Consider the following 25,437-nt stretch of genomic DNA (forward strand, 5'->3'; position numbering starts at 1 on the left):
TGGGCATTTACCCAAATGTTTACAAACAAGACCACACTAAAGCTACCAGCACAACTATGTTTATTGCAGCATTATTTACCATAGCTAAGATATCGTTAATATTCTTTTATTCTGAAAATACTCACTTTTATAAGAATGTGTGATTATCAGGACGCTCAAACGCTTTTTGTCTGAGCAGGGTGGGAATAAATGAAGAGGTGAAGACAAATGAAGAGAGGAAAGATAGATGAATACAGTAATAATCAATATACATATGTGAAAATAGAACCATGTAATTTGAGGGCATTGGTAGATTGGGGACTGGGGAGATAAGAATGATGGAAGAGGTTACATTGATCAAAATGCATTTTACTCATAAACTGACATGTTGAATTAAAACTATTTTGTACAGTTACATAAAGTTGAAAAACAATAAATTCACTAATTTCTGTGAGAGTTTTCTTAAATTATTTTTGTCAAATGCTTTTTATTTTATTGTGCTGGTTCTGGAGATTGAATTCAGTACCTGGTTACTGTTCATTGGCTTTTTTTGGGGGAGGGAGGAAAAACAAAAAACAACAACAAACTAGTGCACTACCGTTTGAGCAACACTTCAACTTCTAGCATTTTTGTTGTTTGATTGGAGTTAAGCATTCCATGTGCTTTCCTACCTGGACTAATCCTAATCCTCAGTTCCTAGCCTTCAGAGTAGCTAAGATTATAGGTGTGAGCCAAGAGCACCTAGCCTTGTCAAATGCCTTTTATGATATATTCTGTGGCCTTTGCAGTCTCTTTGCTGGTTCTCAGATTATTCAGACTTCCTAGATATTTCAGGTTTATTTTCATAGAAAAGTGTATCTTCATCTAATTTTGAAAAAAAATAGATTCAAAAGGGTGATAGAGATTATAAACAATTTGTAACATTTTTCACTCTTAAAAAATGTGCTTTTTCTCAGTTTTAATTACACTTCTTTTAAAATTGTTTCTTTAGAATATCACTTTCCAAATATTTTTCTGAATCATTTTTTCTCTGCAAAACAACATCTTAGAGTTATATTTTGAAAATCTTTTAGAATTGGTTTTGGTGACACTTTGTTAATCTTTGATCTATTTGAAAAATTATTTATAACTTATAACTAGATGGTTGGCATAACAAATGGGATATATAAAACATGTATATATTTCCAGGGCTTATCTCCAGGTTCCTGCTACCTTTCCCATTTCAGCCTCATGTATGTGTGTTATACCTTCTTTATTTATGAAATCTTACATCAACAAATATTACAGAAAGCTTTAACACTAATATGTCCAAATATGTAATTTATGGCTTCCTTTCCTGGAAACTTTGTTAGAATATTTGTTTGCAATAGAGAGTGCCCAAAAATTTTAAATTGCTATTTATAAACACACATACTCACACACACATACACACACACACACACAAGCACAGAGAAATGACTCACACTGGTGAGTCTGACCAAGTTGTCCTGTATTTCTCCTAAAAAATACAGTGTCTTACACAGATCACATTTTTTTTTCTGCTTATGTGGTGCTAAGGAATCAAACCCAGGGCCTCATGAATGCAAGGCAAGCACTCTACCACTGAGCCACCTTCCCAGCCCAGATCACATTTTATAATGTATCTATTTACAGTTAATTTTTCTCTTCAAAATTGAAGCCTGCTTTTGTTAATATCTGAAGTTATTCCAGAGATGCGTAGACATTTTATAGCTAAATTTGCATTGCATTAAATTTTCCAGATCTATTAATAACCTACTGACATGATACAAGATTTGGCATAAAAATAATTTTTCCATAAAAGCTTTCTTCCCCATCAAGACAACCATAAATTGTTTTTCTCTTTATTTTTGCAGATTTTTTTTCTTGGTTATAAGATCTCTCTTATGTACTAACTCACATAGGTTTCTACTGTTTCATCAAGAAGTTTGTTAAGTTTAGAAGTAATATATAGAGGTAGAACCAAATAAACCAGGTCTGCAGAAAAAGCATGCAGCAGAGACTCATGTTACAAACATCTGTAATTAGATTACAGACTTTCTCTAGGCACTAGAAAAAGTAAATTGTACTATCCAGGGGAAGACATTTTTCTCCTAATGGTAAGTTTGTAATTTCTATTATGCTTCCTTAGTGACTCTTTGGTTTTAAAGCATTAAATACCATTAGCAAATAAGTAAGGGAATAAGATTATTTTATCTCTGATCCTAATCTGTGTAACAATTATTTTATTTTCTTTGACCATTGTCCTTTTAAAAATATTTTTATTGTATTTAAGTAGTTGTACAAAGGAGTTGCCATTCACCAACATAGTTTATGAATGCAGTGCTTTTATGATTTTAAGTTGTTTTACAAAGAAATTTCCATTTAACAAAGCAGTTTATGAGTACAATGCATCTTGATCAATGTCACCCCTTCAACCTTCTCATCCATCTCTCTCCTACCAATCCCTTCCCTCACTCTTCTTAATTTTGTAGCATTTACATTGAATTCTTGACTGAATTCTTTTTTGAAACATTGGAAAAAAAGGGTATTATATAATTTGTAACAGAATTATCTGCCAAGTTAAAGATTTTTAATTTTAATGATATTGGTGATTTTCTTTTAAAACACATGCCTGAGTTCACAAAAGTCTACTATATTCAGCTACAATTAATTCTTTTTTTTTGCGGGCGGGGGGGGGGCGGGGAGTCGGTTCTGTCATGGGGCCTGAACTCTGGGCCTGGGCGCTGTCCCTCAGCTCTTCAGCTCAAGGCTAGCACTCTACCACTTGAGCCACAGAGCCACTTCCGGCTTTTTTCTTTTTGCTATGTGGTTCAGAGGAATCGAACTCAGAGCCTCATGCATGCAAGGCAAGTGCTCTACCACTGAGCCACCTTCCCAGCCCTTCAATTAATTGTTGTAATACTTTAAGTTATTTTTAATTTAAATTTTATTGTAAAGGTGATGTACAGAGGTGTTACTGTTACATAAGTCAGGTAATGAGTACATTTCATTTTGAACAGTGTTATCCTCTCGTTCATTTTCTCCCTCCCTACCTTTATTTCTGCAAGTTGAAAAGTACATTTGCAGCATAGGGTCTAGTGAGTATCATTGTTGAAATGGTTACCCTTTGCCCTACCATTTCTGTGACTCCCTTTCCCCCTGAATCAGATAAACATATATATGTGACAAAGGGTACAGAAGTCAAAGACAGTGACAAAAGGGAAGGAGCCAAAGGGGAAAAAAATAAAAAAGAAATAACTGCAAACAGTACAATAAAAAAATTCCTTGTTTCTATTTCGTAGAAAATTATGTTAAGTGAAGTAAGCCAGACCCAGTGAAACATAGGCTTCATGGTCTTGCTCATTTGTAATAACTAGAATATGTCAATGAATCTACAACTGAATCAAATAGTTAATTAAACAGCACTCTAAGCATTCACACAGTGACAACAAAGGATGATATTCTTAGGAGAGGAATACAACAGCATACTAGCTATGTGCATATGATCATATAAAATGACATTTATTGAAATGAACTCCAAGAAATGTTAAAAATAGGTTTTTATTGTACTGTTTGCAGTTATTTCTTTTTTTCTATTTCAGGTTTTATATTTTATGCTACTAGTATCCATTGATATGCTCCTATTTCCTATATTCATTTAATTGATCAATAGGTTTTGTTACACCAAACCTCTATGGTATTCCCAGAATAAATTTACATTATTCATATTGTTATTTGAACATGTTAGGCTACATTTTCTAATATTAAGTTATTTTTTGCATTCAGATTTGTTACTGTCCTGAGCATCCACTCTTCTTCTGCTCATCAAGGATTGACCCTGGCTTTCACATCAGCATTAAAAGGATTAATGGCTAAATACCTCACACTTAGACACTCATAGAACAGCAATCCCTTAACTATGTCAATATACACCTTACTGCTTGCAGGGCATATATATATGGAGGCCCATTTATATGTGGGGGTACGTGAGTAGGAACTGGGAAGGAAGGATTTTAAGAAAACTAGAGGGTAAAGACAACCCTGAATCTCCAGTCTGTGAGACTGAATTGTTGGAAAAGCTTTATGGAATGGTAGAATTGCTGTCCATGAGTTATGACAGGGCATGAAACGAGGATACTGCAAAAATCAACTTTTGTCAGATAAGGGTCATTTTCTGCCAGGTGCAAAGCAGCCTCTAAATAGAAAACAAATGAAACAAAATAAAACAAAACTCATGACTTAATATATTGGGGCTGAAGAGAAGTAAATGATACTAAAAGACATCAAAGGCACATTTGAAGTTCTAATTTTTGTTATTCAATAAGAGATTGGTTGATTGTTTCTTATAGTACATTCAATGGGATAGGGTAATAAATATATGTAAGTTTTATAAAATACCAAAGAACTGTCCATGTTTTTTATCTCTATTTTTTAGACTATCACTAAATATTCTTAATATTAACATGTTTTTTAAAATAATATTTTAGAAAATTTAAAATAGTAGACTTACTGTTTCTTTGATAAAATGCAGTAGTAAAACCATCTGATTGTATAATTTTTGAATAATAATATGACAGTCACTTAGGAAATACTTTATTTTTAGAATAGTAAAGAATTTTACATTTTATTTAGACATAATTTACCCTATTTTTTGGTTATAAATTTACATGACAGTTTTTGTTGTGTGAGTATTGCCATCCCTCTGCTTTTTTGCTCAAGGTTGATGTGCTCCATTTTGAGGTTTTAAGTGATTATTTGGAAATAAAGCTTTGAAACTCAGATCTTGACCTTCTGTGCAGTTAAGTGTACATATAAAATAGATACAATTTTTCATTTCAAATGTTGATTTTTAATTCCTTTTTAACACATGTATTTATGAAATCTTTTCTAAGAAATTGTTTTTGTTTTTGTTTTTTTTAAAATATTTTTTGGGTCCGGTCGTGGGGCCTGAACTCTGGGCCTGGTCGCTGTCCCTCAGCTCTTCAGCTCAAGGCTAACACTCTACCACTTGAGCCACAGCGCCACGTCTGGCTTTTTTCTTTTTGCTTATGTGGTGCTGAGGAATCAAACCCAGGGCCTCAAACATGCAAGGCAAGCGCTCTACCACTGAGCCACCTTCCCAACCCCTAAGAAATAGTTTTTAATTTATGTATTTCATTAATACCAATGTTCATTTCAAGGTGGATACTTTATATATCATTACTTCATTGTCAATTTTTGTAGTATTTTAAGCAAAGTTTTAAACTGATTTATTAGAATTTGAGAAAATTTGAATTTTGAAAAACTAACACAGAAAATATTGCTAAATTGATACTGGGAAAGCTATTTAAAAATTCAATAATTTAACATTAAATATAATATTGATTGTAGAATTTTCATAGATATCCTATATCAGCTTAAGAAAGTCTCCTCCCTTTCTCTGCATTTACTGATGTTTACATATTTTATTGTAATTAAGTCTCTGTGGTGAATTACAGTGGTAGATTTTTGACTGTTGAGTCAACCTTCACACTTCTTATATTTGATCATGGTAAATTAATCTTCTTATGTTTTAGGATTTATTTGGGCCTCTTCTCATCCAGAAACAGAACCTTATAAGTATGCAATGGATATTGCATATCTTTATGTTCTGCATTCATATTCAACAAATCATTAACTGAACAGAATAAAATTACATCTATAATAAACATACTATCATCATACTATCATCTGTACCAGTTGTACAGATAGAATTTATATATTGTACTTGGGACTTGGAATCATCTAGGTATTAGCTAAAATATGTGTGAATACTGCACATTTTATATGTCATTGTAGAGATAGGACTTGGAGATCTGTGGATTTTGTTATTAATGGAAATTCTTTTAACCAATTCCCTCCAGATATTGATTGAACACCATCTTTTAAGTAACCATACTCGCTTTTGGATGTCATGTGTTTATTATTACATGGTTCATTTAGAAATTGTCAAACTTCATGAGTGTAAATGAGGTGTTTAGATGGGGTTTACTTGGAATCTTTTCATATCTTAGTGTCAGACAAAAAGAAACACAATTACTGGTGGCTTTACTAATTTTTATTTGTATTTTGATTAAATATTTTTCAGGTTACTGTGGAAAATATGCTTTCTATGGGATAAATTGTGTGGGTGTACACACATGTATGTGGTGACAATAGCAATAATTTCTCATTTGGCTTTTTTGCTCATGACTGGTGTTCTAGCACTTGATTCATACCTCTACATCCAGTTTTATACTGGTTATTTAGAGATCAGATTCTCAAGAATTTCCTTCCCATTGAACCACACTTCTCAAATGTAAGCATGCTGGTACCCAGCTTTGGAATACTCTTTTGACTAAGTAGTCTCCTTTATTTTCAGTAAATAAACACAGCAGTTTCAAATGTCTGATGTAGCAAAGATAAAATTCAAAAGGATGATATTGCCTAGCACCTGAGATTTATTAGAATAGTCTCTTTCATCTCAGTCCATTAATATCAACATATATTTATCACCAAAAATGTAATGTTCCTGCTTGTTTCTCTCTTTTGGCTGTATTGGGGGTTTGAACTGAGGGTCTCAAACTTGCTTAGCAGGTGGTCTGGCCATGTGATATGCTTCAATTAACTGACTTTTATTGATTTTTAAATTATTTTTGAGATAATCTAAAGCATATTATGCAAAATAAAAATTAGGATTACATCCAAATTTGCTCACAGACATGATACAAGTTGAAAAGTATATTCTCATAGTAAATTTTTAGTAAATCATCAATAAGTTAGATTAAACAATTAAAGGCAAAGTACCAGCCTTCAGTGGAAAAACTACAAGTTAAAATTCCCTGATACTTAAAGAGATTTCCATGACTGTGACATACACATTTCTGCTGTCCCAGGATGAGTTTTCTTTTAGCCATAACCCATAGGTCACAAAAATACACGGTTTACCCTATGAAATTTTAAGTTTATGAGTGGACTCTAATTTCCCCACCTTCCTATGCTTGGGCTTGAATCAGGGCTTGGGTGCCATCCCAGAGCTTTTTTGCTCAAACCTAGCACTCTACCCTTGAGCCATAACTCTACCTCTTTTTGTGTGTGTGTGTGTGGGGGGGTTCATTGGAGATAATTGTCTCATGGACTTTCTGCTTAAACTGGCTTCAAACTGGCATTCCTCAGTTCTCACCTTCCTGAGTAGCTAGGATTACACCTACCAGCACCCAACTTTAAATCTTGATAGTACTCAGATGCCTAATTCTCACCAAGATTTTTAATAACAAAATTTGATTTGTGGTGAGCAACCTATGACTTTAGTTAAATGATTTTAATTATTTAGATGTCTCCCAATACTGCCCAACATCTGCTAACATATTATTTGTGCAATTGATATTAGCCAGCTGAAAGAAACATTTTATGAATAAATGAAGACCATAGACTTCTACATAGAATGCACATCTAAAGGAGATGTATCTCCTCTAATTGCATCATACAGAGGATCATGAGGTTTGTATTTGTAATTCCCATTGAATCTACAATTTGAGAGTGAACAATAGAAGGAAGATAAATAACATGTATGGTAATAATGTGTAATTTACCAATTTATTGCATTTGGTTACATTAGTGGGTAAAACAGAACCAAGCTATGCATATACTTAGGCAGACTTTCCCAGAATAGAATGAAGCTGGTTAAACACTTTATCATCTACAACCTCCAAAAACAAACAAATGAAAAACTATTCAAGCAGGTGAGCAGCATCTCTCAGAATTTGTACATGAGTTGAGGGAAAAATCGAGTGTGTTAATTACTGCTGAAATCCTCCTTGCAATTTTGTCCCTTGACTGTACCAAACAAACAGCCACTTTCATCATTAAAACTAAGAAAAGATTTTCTATTGTACATTAAAAGAAAATTTAAGCATATTTTACTAGCCTTACATTCTATGTCGTGTTTGCTGGCCTTTCTAATACTGAGAAATGCAGTCAGACTGACCCAGGGGTTATACATCATCTCCATTGTTCTTATTTGTCTGACATCTGTTTTGGCCCCAGGAACTATAGTTGGATTATTCTCCTACTGCTTTTTGAGAAGTCACCATTCAGCTTTGATTTCTGTTTTGTTGTTAGACCCAAGAAGGAATAATATTTCTTTTTCCAGCTAAGGTTTTGCTGAGAGTATAGAGTAAGAACTACTTAGGATAGGTTGTAGTTGGCTGAAAGACAAAATTATACAAATTTCTGTCATCAGAAATGAAGGTGGACAGGTGCACATATTCTAGCATAAAACCTTTATTATTATTATTTTTAATCTTGACACTTCTATTTCAGAAATTGTCTTTCCAAATACTTCTGTTATGACATGCCTGGGTGGGTGGTCCAGGATACTGCAATCTATTGTGTTTCTGTGAGATATTTTACCTCTGTTTCTCATTGTTCTTCAAATTGTATTTGCTTGCTAAGTTATATTTTTGATTAAGGGCCAATTAATATTTCATCCAAAATTTCTTGGCTTGCTTAATTTTTTAGTAATCTGTTCTTCCATGTTTTTTAACATAAAAACAATTCTTTTTAGTATCTGTTAATAAATAGTAATTAGCCAGAAAATATGTAGTAGTTTAGTCCTTGATCCCAGTTTTAAAATATGAATGTACATATAAGCCTCTTTCATATAGAATATGAGACACATGCACATATTAAACTAAGAACCAGTGGACTGGAGAGATTTGACTAAAACCCCACCTGAGTCTGAGAGCAATCAGCTTTTCATGGAGACACTTGGAACAAAAAGTGAGAAGGTGATTGATTGGCTGCTGGTATTGGTGAGAAAACTGTGCCAGCACAAAAGGTCGTAAGGAAAGTATTTTTGTCCAATATACAAATGACCAAGGAAGATTAAACTTAACCAGTACATTGTATAGAAGATCATGGCAGTGTTTCTAGCCAAAATGCCATTTCAAAAGATTGGTGATGGTAGACAGTAAGGCAAGTCATGGTACATTTTGGAAATATTCAAATATTATTCAAAATCTTTTGTCCTTTTGATAATAGCCATTGAAACTGAAATTTAATGGTATCCACTTATAGTTTCACTTTTAATTACTCTGATTTCCTGATCATGAGCACTTTTTCTTACAAATCTCTGAGTCTTCCTTTAAAGCAATGTTCTATTAGGTCTCTTAGTTTTATATAGACATATATATGTGATATATAATTGTATGTATATGTGCATATGTATATATCACATATAATGTGCACATATTATGTGTGTGATGTGCTATGATTATAGGCATAAGCCACTAGCAACTAGTTTATTTAATAATATTAAATAGTTTTACAAAAGGATTTCAATTAAGTAACACTATGAATCAATGATTCTTGGTCAGTATCACCAGTCCCTTTGTTCTCCCTCATTTTCTCCCTACCCAAGTTACATAGTGCAGTTTTTACATTGAATATATCACAACGTTTGCTCACCCATTATCCTTCCATTCATAGACCTTGCTTTTGCTTTTTCCCTCAGAACCTGATCATACTTACTGGTATTCATATTGATAAATAGCATATTAGCTATTCAAAGGAGTCAAACTTTGGATTACTCCCCTCTTTACTATCTTTTAGTCAGTTTGGTTGTGTATAAATGCACTGAACTCTGTAAATGTTACCATGCATATTTATATTTTAAATCTAGCTTACACATGAGAGAAAACACCCACTGTTTGCTGAGTCTGGCTTACTTTACTTAACATAATATTTCCTAGTTTCATCCAGTTTCCTATAAATGACATTATATTTTTTCTAATGGATGAGTAAAATTCTTTTTTATATATGTACCACATTTCCTCGATCTATTCATTTTATGCCATTTGTCCTGTTTTCATACTTAACTATTGTGAGTAGTGCAGAAATGAACATACATTTGCAGGTGTCTTTACCATTATCTGAGTAGTTGCCCAAGAATGGTATAACTGGCTCTTAGAGTACTTCTGTTTTTAGTTTTGTGAAGAATCTCCTAACTGACTTCCAAAGTGTTGTATTAGTTTACATTCCTACCAAGAGTGTAATAGATTTAATTTTCCCTTCATCCTTACCAGCATTTGTATTGTGTGTGTATGTGTATTCAATTGATGTAAGAACAAATATGTCTACATGTGTATGTACATATATATGCCTATATATGTGTGTGTGTATATATATATATATATATGTATGTGTGTATATGTATTCATGATTATAAGCATGAATTACTGGTATTAAATTCATTTCTTTGTTTCTTTGTCTTTTCTTTTTGTCGGTTGTGGGGCTTGAACTCTGGGCCTGGGTGCTGTCCCTTAGCTCTTTAGCTCAAGGTTAGTGCTCTACCACTTGAGCCACAGCACTACTTCTTGTTTTCTGGTCATTTATTGGAGATAAGAGTCTGATGGACTTTCCTGCTTGGGCTGGCTTTGAACTACAATCCTCAGATCTCAGCCTCCTGAGCAGCTAAGATTACAGGTGTGAGCCACCAGCACCGGATGGATGTAGCCTTATCATAACATGTCATTTTCACCTATGTTCATGAGATTTCAGGCAAGCTTTTGAACAGGATTATAATTTAAAGTGATTTCACAGCTCAATCATGAAACGATGGGAAAGAGAATTACATAAGAGTGACAGCCAGGTTCTGTGGCTCACATCTGTGACTGCCAGAAAACCAGAAATGGTGCTGTGGCTCCAAGTGTTAGACAGTGCTCAGGCTCTGAGTTTGAGCATCATTACCACAAAAACAAAAAAAAAAAAATAGAATGGCAATAGACCAGGTGCCAGTGGCTCATGCCTGCAATCCTAGCTACTCAGGAGGCTGAGATCTGAGGATCACAGTTCAAAGCCAGCCAGGGCAGGAACATCTGTGAGAATCTTATTTCCAATTAACTACCACAAAACTAGAAATGGCTCTGTGGTTCAAGCAGTAGAGCACTAGTCTTGAGCTGAAGATCTCAGGTACAGCTCCCAGGCCCAGAGTTCTAACCGCCCCCCCACTGACAAAAAAGAAAAAATAAAATGGTAGTTGGGGTCATTTTGCGACTGACTACTAATTTAAATTAAAAATTTTATGCTAAATATAAATCAACATATTGTTTTCTTCACTGAATTACCGCTACAGAACAATGGAGCAAATCCAAAAGACTGTAGTTTCACTGAATAGTATGATTTTTAAAAAAATCAAGTGCATTTCCTTAACTGTTAAAACTTCTTCAACAGCATATACTTTGGTCAGGCACAGTTGGCTATTTGTCTTTATTATTTCTTAATTTTATTATTATTAGGTAGTTATAAAGTGGTACAATTCCTTAAGTGATGAGTATAATGCTTCTTGGCAATGTCACCCTTTCCATAATTCCCCCCTATTTTTCCCTCATGTCCCTACCCACAATTTACACAGTTCATTTTTTATGTAGTGTATATTGAACATGATCACCTTTGCTCATGAGTATTTTAAATGATTTTAATGTTTCTATTCATGTAAGGAATGAATTTGTTTTATCGTAGCCTGTGTGATACAAACACAAAAAATATATTTTATGAATTTTATAGATTGCACAGAATCCTTTTTTGTTTTGTTTTGCTGTACCACCATTTAAGAATAATTGTCAGTGTATTTAACATCATCACCAACCACCTAACAAATTTGATGGCACTTGTAGCTTTCATTTACTGTAAGATAATATCTATGTGTAGGTAAAGCTATTTAATGAAAAGGTAGCTAGAATTTATGTGATTATATAAAATAAGTTACTGGAACTACTTACAAATGAAAGAATAAAATTTAAAATTAAAAAATGCAGAATCACATGCTACCTTTTGGGTAAACAGTGTAAAAATAGTCTAATCCCATTGACTGCACCTTAAAACCTCTTCCTTTTTTTTTTTTTATTGGTTGTGGGACTTGAACTCTGGGTCTGGACACTGTCCCTACACTCTTCAGCTTAAGGCAAGCGCTATACCGCTTGAGCCATAGCGCCACTTCCGGTTTTCTAGTGATTTTATTGGAAATAAGAGTCTCACAGACTTTCCTGCCCGGGATGGCTTTGAACCGTGATCCTCAGATCTCAGCCTCCTGAGTAGCTACATTACAGGCTGAACTACCAGTGCCCAGCTAACTTCTTCCTTTCTATCAACCACCTCCAGCATTTGTTCTCTAGTGTGAGGTTTAAGCATTGAAGCAGTTTACATGCACATTATTTTCTAGGACTAGCACTAGTGTCAATTAATTTGAATTTAAATAAGTTAATAAGTGAGTTCATGAATTACATTAATATTTCTTGTTCATATTTATTCATTGTTTCCAGAATCTCATTCCAGAAAATTGTTCTTCATAAACTGTCATTTAGTTTCAACTGTAGGATGCCAAAGGTGTATATAATATTCCATACAAGAATTAACCATTCACATATTTGTAGTAAATAATGTATATAGATCCTTCTCTGGGTTAGGTTTCATGATTATATAAAATTTAATATGGCTGTTGAATCTAATGAATATAAACCTTGGATTTTAAATGATAGAATTTAATTGTTTAACATATCCACTAATTCATCTCAGGGATTTTTTATTGGGGTGGGTGAATTGCAGTGGATGGGATTTTAATAAAAATTATTATCATAGACAATGATTTTCATTAATCTCATGGATTTGATTAAATCTATTAAAATACTTCATGTGAGATAGATAAAATTAATTCAGAGTTCAGTTACTATAAAAATTGTATGAGTGCTTTAAGAAGAATTAAATTTTAAAAGTCTTTGAGGCTGTGAATATAAAGTATAAAGAGATTTTATTTTTCTTCCTTGAGAACTTAAAAAACAGAAAAAAGGTGTAGAATTCTTAAAAGCATCTTTAATTTTCTCTTACTTTTCCATAATGACACTGTCAATAATAGTAGTATAGAACTTTGCTTTTTTAGAAGAAATGATGTAGATTATATTTGATTGCAATGTAATATTTTTCCTTCCCACTGAAATTACTTAGGGGTGACTTGTGATAAATTGTTGTTTTTTTTTCTTGTAAGGAAGAAATGTATATTCATTTAGTACCTGGGAAAACAATAGTACTAATGTACTTTTGAATTTAGCTAGAGATGAATAAACTGTTCAAATTACCTATGAGAAAGCTCATTAAGATTTTATTTTTATGTTAATCTTATATAATATCTTATATCATATCAAATCAGAAATCATTTTTCTTGTGACTTATTATAATATTTGAAAGCCTATTATGTGTTAGTTTTTTTACATTTGTTCATTTTTATACATTCTTTCTAAGTTCTATAAGAATTTTTAGAATAACAGATATCCTTTTGCAGTTGGGAAATTTTAAGAAAAAAATTAACATAACTGAAAGCCATTAAGATAGTAGCAAGTGATAATTTAAAATTTTAATCCCAAATCTTACAAAGACCTTGCTCTTTCTGCTGTATGCTACTTTGTCCCACATTTATTTTCCTATATGTTTTTTCAAATAACTTTTTATTAAACACCATATACATGCATTTAAAATATACATTCAAATATCAAATAAAAATTATCTACTTTCAACTTGGTATTTGATATTTTATGTGATTTTTGTCTACTGATTTTCCTTTTCTTTAATTTTATTTTATTGTAAAGGTGATGTACCAGAGGGGTACTTAGGTAAAGTACTGAGTACATTTCTTGTCGAACATTGTTACCCCCTCCCTCATTTTCTCCCACTTTCTCTTTTCTAAGGCTGGCTTTACTTGATGAAAAATCTTATCTGAACCCAAAATCAGTTACTAATTGGGTAATTAGTATGGCATTTATACAGCCATTCTTCGGTGTTTCCCATATAGACTAGTTGATATAAATGAGATATACTTAATTTAAATTAAAATATGATTTTTTGTGTGTTGGGCTTGTCATTTGATTTCAGGGCTTAGGCACCGTCCTTGAGATTAATTTTCTCAAAACTAGCTTTCTACCTCTTGAGCTACAGCCCCACTTTCAGCTTTTTCTGAGCAGTCTATTGGGAATAAGAATCTCATGAACTTTCCTGCCTATGCTGACTTCTAACCAAGATCCTCAATTCTCAGCCTCTTGAGTAACTAGGATTATGGGCATAAGCCATCAGGCATAATGTGATTATTTTGTGTCAAGAAAGTTCCCAAATTGCTTGTCAAATCTCACTTTTTTCTATACATTTACATGTAACAATGTGTGTACATATGTGCCTTATATGTACACATATGCATACAGAGAGCACTATATATATATATGCATATATAATGATGGTTCTTTAATTGCAGGGTGGCATTGCTCCTCAAATCTCAAGATTTGCCTTATTTAAAGATAGTATCATAGTTTTCTGTTGATTTTCTCTTTGTTTCTCCACATTTCTCTTTGTGTGTCTTTTTATTGGGTGGTAGCAATGAGGAAAGTTGATTCTTCCTTCATATTCACTCCTTAAGTCATTAGACAAACTAAACTCACATATTTCATTGTTTTGTCCCATTCTGTACTCTGAATAGCTGTTAGAACTATAATCTTTCTCTTGAGCTACTAGTGTAAGCATTGAGTTCTAACTGTATAATTTAGGTAGTAAACTATCACATGTGGCTATTGAGTACTTATTATTTGTTTGGACTTAATATCCACTAGCTAAAGGCCTAGTACATATAGGAGCCATTGAAGAATTCATATATAATAATATGTAAAAATTTCATTAAAAACCCAATGCATTTTGTATTGTCATGCCATTATTTTAGATATGTTACATGAAATACAGGCATGATTTTAGTTTTATTTCTCTTATGTAACTTTCATTCAAACTCTGTTTTAGAGTGATGATCTAATTGGTCTTTAGGGCTTCTGAATTTTTCTTTTAAATTCATTCTAGTACTGAGCAGTTCAAGTGGACAATCTGAAATCAATTTAACAATTGAAGTCATTAAAAATGATAAGGCAGTTTAACAGAGACATTGTAACTGAAATTTGGGCTAAGGGGTTTACACTTAAAACCAGTTATGTGAATGACATTTTATCTTGAAAAAGAGTGAAGTATGCCCAATTATCAGTATGAACAGTGTCTGGGATTAGTAATGCTGGAAGCCAGCTAAGTGTAATGGTCTTTTAGAAAGCACCAAAATTCCTTCACGACAGTGAATACTACCAAATATGCTCCAGAGGTGTATAGTATAAACAATACAATTTAGTTAAGATTAATATTATGTTTATTTATACCTGAACATACTAGCGTAACCAAGTGATCTAGTTTTCTATTTCCTTATAAACTAAGTTTTTTTTGCAAAATAAACATATGCCTACTTCCTAAATCAAAAACATAAATTTAGTAATGTCATAGTATGTCAAGATTTTAATACCACATGGACCATATTGTCTTTTTATAGCCACTAAGTTTTGTCATTCAATTTGAAGCCAGGGGAAAGCTGTATTATTTTGTTAATATTTATATTGTGCTATGTTTATATATATAAACATATATATATAGTGGTACATAAATATGAAGGTAGATAGAGGTTTATCCAATTTTCCTCATAAAACAAAGAAATATAATATTAGTTTTACTTATTTTTGGATCTCAGTGGAAAAAAAGCATAATCTTACTTTTTTTTTTGTATAACAAGCAGTAGGTTAAGGGTAGTGAGATAAACTGATGCAATACTAAGGAAGTTGAATTGAACTCAATAAGCACTGAATAGGAAACCCCATCTCATTATTAACCCAGTGACTCAAACAGCACAACCAATTTTCCACAGACTACAAGTAAATAGAGTGGACTTCAGATATAGTAGAGATGAATAGCAGTGTGGGAAATTTTGTTGATACATACTTTTTAAGTATTCTAATGATTACAAGTATACAAATGGCAGAAAGTTTCCTTAAAAGCTCACTGACAACAAATGGCTATTGACATAATTTGTCATATAAATACAAACCCAAGAGGCCTCAAAGAAGGCCAGCTGGAAAGTATGCTACTCATGTATTAAAATGACCAGTCATTTAGATAGCAAACATCATGAGTAATAGTAACTTTTCAGAAAGGGAGGGAGGCAAACTTAAGAGGTACTAGGATATGATAGTGTTGCCAGGAAAAAAAAATCTACATTTTGGGGGTATGTGCTGGTGATGGAGCTTGAATTTAGGTCCTAGGAACTGTCCCTTTGCTTTCTGGCTCAAAGCTTAAGCTCTACCACTTGAACTACAGCTCCAATATCTCTACTCGCTGGCTTTTTTGCAGTTAATTGGAGAAAATAGTCTCATGGACTTTGTTACCCAGACTGGCTTTAAACCATGATCCTCAGGTCTCAGCTCCCTGAGTAAATAGGATTACAAGTTCTTTTTTTATTTATGTTTTGTCAGTTGTGGAGCTTCAACTCTGGGCCTGGGCACTGTCCCTCAGCTCTTCAGCTCAAGGCTAGCATTCTACCACTTGAGCCACAGCACCCACTTCTGGCTTTTTCTGCTAAAGAATCAAACCCAGGGCCTCATGCATGTGAGGCAAGCACTCTACCACTGAGCCACCTTCCTAGCCCCACAGCTTCCTCTTAATGGCTGAGAAAAACACCATTTTCTGTGTGTTGTGTGTGGGTACACATATACATAGATAGATTTATATGTATATTAAAAGATATATATCTATATAGATAGAGACACTCTGTATAAGATATATATATATAAACATGATATATATATATATATATATATCACATTTTCTTCATGTATGATCTGTTAATGGACATTAGAGTGATACCATAATTTTGTTATTGCAAATAATGCCAAAATAAACAGGTGCCTTTTCGGGAACCTGATTTTTTTATGTAAAAATGTTGTACAGGGGGGGTTACAGTTACATGAATAGGGTAATGAGTATATTTCATAGCGAGTATTGTTACCTCATCCTTTATTTCCCCCCTACCATCACTTCCCTCCCCACCTCCCCAACTCCTCCCACCCACCCCTACAGTGTAAAGTTCTTTTTCCATATAGTGTCCTGTACATCTTGTTGTCCCAATGGGTCAGCCTGCATCCTCATTTAAGCATTCTGTACTATCCCTTCCCCTCCCCTCTCCTGAGGGGCATCTAGGTTGGTTCCATATCTTAGCTATGGTAAATAATGTTGCAATAAACATGGTTGTGCTGGTAGCTTTGGTGTGACTTTGTTTGTGATCCTTTGGGTAAATGCCCAAAAGTGGAATTGCTGGGTCATAGGGGAGCTCTATGTGGAGTCTTTTGAGGAACCTCCATACTGCTTTCCAGAGTAGTTGAACAAGTTTACACGCCCACCAACAATGCAGTAGGGCTCCCTTTTGGCCACATCCTCTCTAGCATCTGTTGTTATTAGAGTTCTTGATTATAGCCATTCTAGCTGGAGTGAGGTGGAATCTCAGCATTGTCTAGATTTGCATTTCTTTTATGGCTAGAGAAGTTGAGCATTTCTTCATGTGTCTATTGGCCATCCTTATTTCTTCTTCAGAGAAGTCTTTCCTTAAGTCTTTAGCTCACTTATTTATTGGGCAGTTGTTTCTTTGAGAATTTGTTGGGGATTTAGTTTTTTGAGTTCTAAGTATATTTTAGATATGAGACCCTTTTCTGTTGTATGGCTAGTGAAGATCTTCTCCCAGTCCATGGGTTATCTATTGATCTTGCTAGCTATGTCCTTTGACTTGCAGAAGCTCTGCAGTTTCATGAAATCCCATTTGTCCAACTTTTCTTTGATTTGTTGTGCTTCTGGGTCTCTATTAAGAAAATTTCAGCCTGTGCCAAGAACCCCTAGAATTTCTCCTATTCCTTCCTGTAATGTTTTCATGGAGTCTGCTTTTATTTCGAGGTCTTTGATCCATTTTGAGTTGATTCTGGTGCAGGGTGATGTGTGTGTGTATATATATATATATATATATATATATATATATATATATATATATATATACACACACACACAAATCTAGCTTGAGTTTTCTACAAGTGTTTAACCAATTTTGCCACCACCATTTACTGAAACAGTTGTCTTTCTTCCATTCTACCTCTTTAGCTCCCTTGTTAAAGATTGGGTGGATATAGGTCTGTGGGTTCATTTCTGGGTTCTCAATTCTATTCCATTGGTCCTGAAGTCTGTTCTTGTTCCAGAACCAAAATGTTTTGATTACTATAGTTTTGTAGTAGAGTTTGAAGTTTGGAATTGTGCTGCTCTTTCTACTAAGAATTGTTTTTGCTATTTGGGGTCTTTTATTGAATTTTTGGATTGCTTCTTCTATTTCATTTAAGAATGAGGTTGGAATGTTGGTAGGTATCATATTGAATTTGTAGATAGCCTTTGCAGTGTTGCCATTTTGACTTTGTTAATCCCTTCAATCCAGGAGCATGGGAGGTTTTTCCACTTGCTTAGATATCCTTCAATTTCGTTTTTCAGGTTTTTAAGGTTTTCATAATACAGGTCCTTCACATCTTTTGTTAACTCCTAAGTATTTTATTTTTTGTGGGGCTATTACAAAAGTGGTGCTTTCTTAATTTCAGTTGTGCTCTTCTCATTATTGGCATACAGGAAAGCCATTGATTTCTGAGGGTTAATTTTGTACCCTGCTACTTTGCCAAAGTTTCCAATCAGCTCAAGTAACTTAGGAGTGAAGTCCATGGGGTTCTTTAAATACAAGATCGTGTCATCTGAAAGAGGGAGAGCTTTACTTCATCTTTCCCTTTTTGGATCCTCTTTATGTCTGCAGCTTGTGTTATTGCTGTAGCTAGGCATTCTAATACTAAATTGAAGAAGAATGGGGAGAGTGGACACTCTTGTCTCATTCCTGAATTTAAAGGAAATGTCTTTAACTTTTTGCCATTAAGCATAATTCTGGCTGTAGGTTTGTCATATATAGCCTTCATTATATTGAGGACTGTTCCATGGATTCTTAGTTTTTCCAGAGCTTTCATCATAAAGGGGTGTTTGGGTCTGGTCAAATCCTTTTTCTGCATCTATTGAGATAACCATGTTGTTCTTATCCTTGCTCTTGTTGATGAGATGAATTATATTGTTTTGCGGATAGTGACCAGCTTTGCATCCTTGAAATGAATCCTGTTTGATCTTGGTGTCTGATTCTTTTGTTGAGTTGTTGAAGTGGATTGACCAAGATTTTGTTGAGAAGGTTTGTGTCAATATTCATCAAAGAAATTGGTCTATAGTTCTCTTTCTTTGATGAGTCCCTGCCTGGTTTTGGGATGAGGGCTGTTCTGGCTTCATAAAAATAGTGTGGTAGTCAATTTTTGCTTTTAATTTCATTAAAGTGATAGAGGAGTATTGGTGTGAGGTCTGCTTTGAATGCCTTTTAGAATTCTGCTGTAAATCTATCTGGTCCTGGGATTTTCTTGAGTGGAAGGTATTTTATTGCTGCTTCAATTTTGGTGCTTGATATGGGTTTGTTAAGTTGTTTTAAATCATCTTGGTTTAGTTTGGGCAAGTCAATATTTGCTAGAAATTTGTCCATATGCTTCAGATTCTCAAACTTATTAGCATAAAGGTTTGAAAAGTATCCTCTTATTTTATTCTGAATCTTGGCTATTTCTATAGTGGTGTTTCCATTCTCATCTCTGAGTTTGTTAATTTGGGTGTTTCTCTTTTTTCACATAAAATTTGCTAAGGGTCTATCAATTTTATTAATTTTTTGAAGAATCAACTCTTTGTTTTGTTAATTCTTTTTTTTGGACTCTAATTCATTTAATTCGAATTTAATTTTAGTTTTGTGTTTCCATCTACTGGATTGGGGTTTAGCTTGTTGTTCTTTATCAAGGAACTTTAGATGCTTCATCAAATTGTTAGTTTCAGATCTTTCCAATTTGTTAATGTAGGAACTCAGAGCTATGAACTTGCCTCTGAGTACTGCCTTTGCTGTGTCCCACAGGAGCTGATAGTTTGTGTCTGCACTTTTGTTAAATAGCATGAACATTTGAATTTCCTTTCCAATCTTTTCCATGACCCACTGGTGGTTCAACAGTGTGTTGTTCAGCCTCCATGTGTTACAGTATTTCCTTTGGTGGCTTTTGGTGTTGAATTCTAATTTTATTCCCTTGTGGTCTGAGAGAATACAGGGTATAATTTTGATGTTTCTGAATTTGGACAAGTTTCCTTTGTGGCCTAGAATGTGGTCTATTTTGGAGAATGTTCCATGTGCTGAGAAGAAGGGGTAATCTGCTGCTGCTGGGCGAAATATTCGGTAGATGTCAGTTAAGTCTAGTTGATCTATGCAAATTTTAATATCCGAGTTTTCTCTGTTGAGGTTTTGCCAGGCTGAATTATCTAGTGGGGATAGTGGTACATTAAAGTCCCCTCCCCAATTAATGTCTTTGGATCTATGTAAGATTTGAGGGAAAGTAGTGTTTCTTGGATAAATTTGGGTGCTAAGTTATTTGGTGAGTAGATATTTAGAATCATAGTATCTTCCTGCAGACAGATACCTTAATTAGCATGTAGTGACCTTCTTTATCTGTTCTCATTGATTTTAATTTGAAGTCTTGCCACGCCGACTCCAGTGGAGTCTGCTTAGCATGGGAAACCATCAATCAGACCATGATAGGGACTTCAGAGACCTATCTCTGAGTTTTGGGACTTCACCGAAGTCTACCTCGGAGAATAGGGCTTCTAAGAGGCCTACTCCTGGAAAAAGGCTGGCAAAGATGTGTTTCTGCCTATCTTTTCATCATAAGAGTGCCTACTAATCTTTTACTGTTTCTATTGCTCTTTGTACTTACTCATTGTCAACGTTTCCCTTATTTAAAGCTCTTTCTTAAGAGTGTTGACCACTCCAATATCTGATGAGTGTCTTAAAAATATGACTAACTCACCGGAGTTAAGTGCTACCCTGAACCCCCTCTTATGGAGGCTAGTAGACAAGCCATAAGCAAATATAAAAGTATTGGGGGTTTCACAAAGTCACTTCAGCAGAAGGAATTGTTTGTAAGAGATTTACAAAAAGCTGTAGGCACAGCTAGAACAGAAAGAATGTATGGCAATTGCTGAGATAACTACTTAGGAGAAAGAACTTCCTATTACTCTCTTTCATTTACTAAGAGACTTGCTAGATCTAAGTCTCCTTGGTGTTTATTATTAAAGAAGGAACAGAAAAGATCTTATGGGACTGTTAAGGCCTCTATAGAAATAAGGTAATGGTTAGTTGGTGACAAACATCAAAACCTATTATATTTCTTAGAGATAAGCCGGAAACAAGTGCCTATCAGGCGACCAGCTGGTGACCGTCCAAGAATGAAGCCCTGCAGCAAGATTATGTAACCTTTTGCCCTTTCTTATGGAGACTTTTTGCTATAAAAGTTTGTTATCCTCTGCATTAAATCGCACTCAGCGCTCAGCACTCAGCATCCACTCCTAATGTGTGTGAGTTGTCTGTTTGCCGTCTCCCCATCCTATTCCAGGTTCCTCCCCTAGGTGTCCTCCATCGTCCTGACAGAACCCGGTCCGTGGCAAAGTCTATGTTATCTGATATTAGGATTGCAACTCTCGCCTGTTTATGGGGGCCATTTGCTTGGTAGATTTTATTCCCACCTTTCACTTTCAGAGTATGTTTATTTTTGTGGGCAAGGTGTACCTCTGAAGACAGCAGATAGAAGGAGCTTGCTTTTTGATCCAACTGGAAAATCTATGTAGCTTAATTCAAGAGTTAAGACCATTCATGTTAAGGGTTAGGACTGAGAAGTGTCTGTCTGTCCCTACATTTTTATTCATATTTTGGGGGGAAACTGTGCCTTAGCTGTTCTTGTTGTGATTACATATTTTTCTGTTTGTGGACTGTCTCATTACCTGTATTCTGTTCTTGTTGGTTTTCTATATGTAAAACATCTTTGAGGATTTTTTTTGAGAGCTGATTTGGTAGAGATATATTGCTCAGATTTTCCTTGCTGTGGAAGGTTTATATTTGTCCTTCTGCTATGAATGAGAGTTTAGCTGGGTAGATTATACTTGGTTGGTAGTTATTTGACTTTAGGACATGGCATACCTTTTTCCAGGCCATCCTTGCTTTTATGGTGTCTGCTGAGAAGTATAAGGTAATTCTGATTGGGTTACCATTATATGTGATTGTTCTCTTCTCCCTTGCAGCTTTGAGAATTCTTTCTTTAGTGGCTATTGACCCAGTACAGATTATAATGTGGAGGTAGGATGATCTGTTCTGATCTGGTCAAATGGGTTCTAAAAGCTTCTTGTATCTGGATGGGCCTGTCTTTTTGTATATTTGGGAAGCTCTTTTCAAAGATTCTGCTGAATATACTTCCTAATCCATTTGCTTCCCTCTCCAGGACCTCTTGTATACCTATTATTCTCAAATTAGGCTTTCTGAATGTATCCTGTATTTCCTGAAGTGATCTGTCATGCTTCTTAGTTTTGTTATGACTTATTGTGTGCTCTTTCTCTATGGAGTCTAAACTGACTTCAGCCTCCAATATTCTTTCTTCAGCCTCCTCCATTCTACTTTGAAGGCTTTTTACTTTGGTGTTTATCACCTTTCCTTCTTGCTAGTCTTTCTTCATGGTGGCCAGCTCTTTATTAAGGTTTTCTTTTAAGTCTTGAAAAGATTTCCTTACCTCCTGTAGTTGGTTCTCAGATTTTCCTTTCCACTCTTTAATCTGGGTTCCTATCTTTCTATTAGCTTCTTTCTCCCTCTGCTGGAGTTCCTTTATCTTTTTATTTGTGGAGGCCATGAAGTCATCTATTAACTTCTGGTTGGCCTCATCGCCTTCTCTGGTAACCCTATGTAAGGTGTCAAAATTTCATTCAGCAGGTTTACCAGCCATGCTTTTAATCTATCTTGAGCTTTATCCTCTAGGTTATTCTGTGACTGCTCTGTAGCTTGTTTATGTGGAGATGGTGTTGGTGTTTGTTCCTTGTGTTTCTGCAGTTAGTTCTACCCATTTGGAGACAAAAACCACACTGGTACAATAGTAGGACAGTCTTTGTTTTGGAGTGGAGCCAACCTGGAGGCATGTAGATTTATCGATCTTAGGGTTTTAGCGTTATTGGTAGGTGTTTTCCTATTTGCTCTCTTTTTCTTTGCTTGGAGAAGGATATTATGGCTTTGGGGTTGAGATTATGTATAGTTGTAACTTTTTTTGGTGGGGGAGTGGAGGGAGGGTGGTCCCGTCATGGGCCTGAACTCTGGGCCTGAGCACTGTCCCTCAGCTCTTCAGCTCAAGGCTAGAGCTCTATCACTTGAGCCACAGTTCCACTTCTGCCTTGTTTTTTCTGCTTATGTGGTGCTGAGGAACCAAACCCAGGGCCTCATGCATGCAAGGCAAGTGCTCTACCACTGAGCCACCTTCCCAGCCCAGTTGTAACTTTTGAGACAACCTGGATTTGGCTGATAAGTAATCTGCTCCTTAGAGTTTACAAGATGGGCCCCTTGTACTCAAAATAGTCTAATGGAAACAATTTTATGGTCAAATACAGAACCAACTATAAATTGGGTCAGATATAAACTGTTAGGGATCAATGGGCTGGTGCAGATGGAGAAGTGAAGGGTTAGGATTGGAGAGATAGGAGTTTAAATTCAGAAGAGAACTTGGGTATAATGATAGTAGAGGGGTAAGAACAGCTTAGGGGAGAGGTATATGTAGTAGGAGGAGAATAAAGACCTTGTTACCAAGTGTTAGTGGTGGAAAAGAATTCAAAGAAATGTTATGTAGAGAGTAGCTTAGAGATTGAGATGAAGGTAAGAAAAAGAAGTTATATATATAAGTGTATTTGGGAGACTTGCTGAGATTAGAGAAAGATTATTCACATATTATTGAAGAGTTGCTTAATCTAGGTTAACTCCTGTAATTATTGTTTACACACTTAGAAGGAGACCTTACTTTGTGTATAGAACTAGGGAGGGAGCTCCAATGGAGTAGTTGTATAATGTGGAGAGAAAGGAGAGGGGAGAGTGAGAGGAAAAGAAAGAAGAAAAGAAAAAAAAACTTACAAATTAGGAACTTGAAAGTGGGAGAAAAAAACAAATAATCATGAAAAATAGAAGCTTTAAGTGAAATAAAAACAAACAACAAATGATCAGAGATTAAAAACTAACAAAAACAAGAACAAAAAATCCTAAGAATGGGTTTTTCAGGTTCTTTGGGGGAGCTTTAGTCTCCCTGTAGTCCTCAGAGCAGATTCCTGATAGAACCGTGTATGTCTTGCTGTAGTTCACTTTCCTTATGGCTTTGTTGGGAGCAGATGGCCTTTTGATGGGGGAGGCTGCCTGCTATCTATAGTCCCACTCTCAGCCCTGGTAGAAGGGAATTTGGAGGATTTCAGGTTTGTAGACTGCTATTATAGTCCTGGAGCTGTGTTCCCAGTCTTTCCCAGGTAGCTAAAGGAGACTTAGGAACATAGCTTATGTTCCTGTTCTGTTCTGATATAATCCCTCCATTTTGCAAAGGGGCTTGGGACAGAGGGCTTTGAGATCCCAGAGAATTGCCACTCAGGGAGTGGACCCAGTTGGGTTACTCATGAAGTCTGTAGTGGTGGTGTGCTGGACCACAGAGCTAGTGCTGTGGCAGGTAGGATGGAGTTGCAGGTTCTCAGTCAGAGGGTCTGGGTGTTGGCAGGTACAAGTGTGTGTGGGGGGGGTGGCTCTGTTTGATGCTGAAGGGTCTCCTCTGTGGCAGCGTGGGGAGTTCTGGTGCTGGGGTGGGGGGCAGGTGGAGTTTCGTGCAGCCGGCTACTGTGGGCTGGGGGGGTCCGTGTTGGTTTGCAGCAGAGGAGGTGGGAGGTGGCAGCTGGCAGCTGGCAGCCTTGGGGGTAGCTGCTTGTGGCTGCTAGGTGTGTCTACGGACATGCCTGTAGCAGCTTGGTGCTGCGAGAACCTGGGGTAGCAGCATGGAGGGAGAAGGTCTCAGCACAGTGCCCATTCAGCAGGGCGGTTGGCCCTTAGAGTTTAGAGGGATGGATTGGCTGCAGCTGTGTTTACTGGGAACCTTGTGTTGAGTTGGTAGGGGCCCACAGGGATCCTGCTGACTTTGGGGGTTTACCCAAAGTACCAATTTCTGGGGGTTGTAATGGCAGTATTGCAGAGTTCACTCCTTTCCCATATGTGTCAGGGGTGGAGTGGGGGGCGGTGGTGCGAGTTAGGGTGGGAGGTCTAGTGTTGAGCACTTTATTCAGTTTTGGGGTGCTCCTCTGCTTAAAGTCTGCAGAGAATCCGGGCGTGGCAACTGCACAGAGCCACATGGTACAGCTGCTCCGCAGGGGTCGTGTTCACTGTTTCTCTTTTCTCTTTCCTTATTTGCCTGCTAGGATAGTCCTCTTGTAGTAGAAAACGTTTTTAGGTATTTAAAGTTTGATTGGAGTAGAACTCTTTTTTTTTTTTTTTTTTTTGGGTCCGGTCATGGATCCTGAACTCTGGGCCTGGGCGCTGTCCCTCAGCTCTTCAGCTCTAGGCTAGCGCTCTACCACTTGAGCTACAGCACCACTTCTGGCTTTTTT

Source organism: Dipodomys ordii, unplaced genomic scaffold, assembly GCF_000151885.1.
Source record: "Dipodomys ordii isolate 6190 unplaced genomic scaffold, Dord_2.0 Scaffold52, whole genome shotgun sequence".
In the NCBI taxonomy this organism is placed as follows: domain Eukaryota; kingdom Metazoa; phylum Chordata; class Mammalia; order Rodentia; family Heteromyidae; genus Dipodomys; species Dipodomys ordii.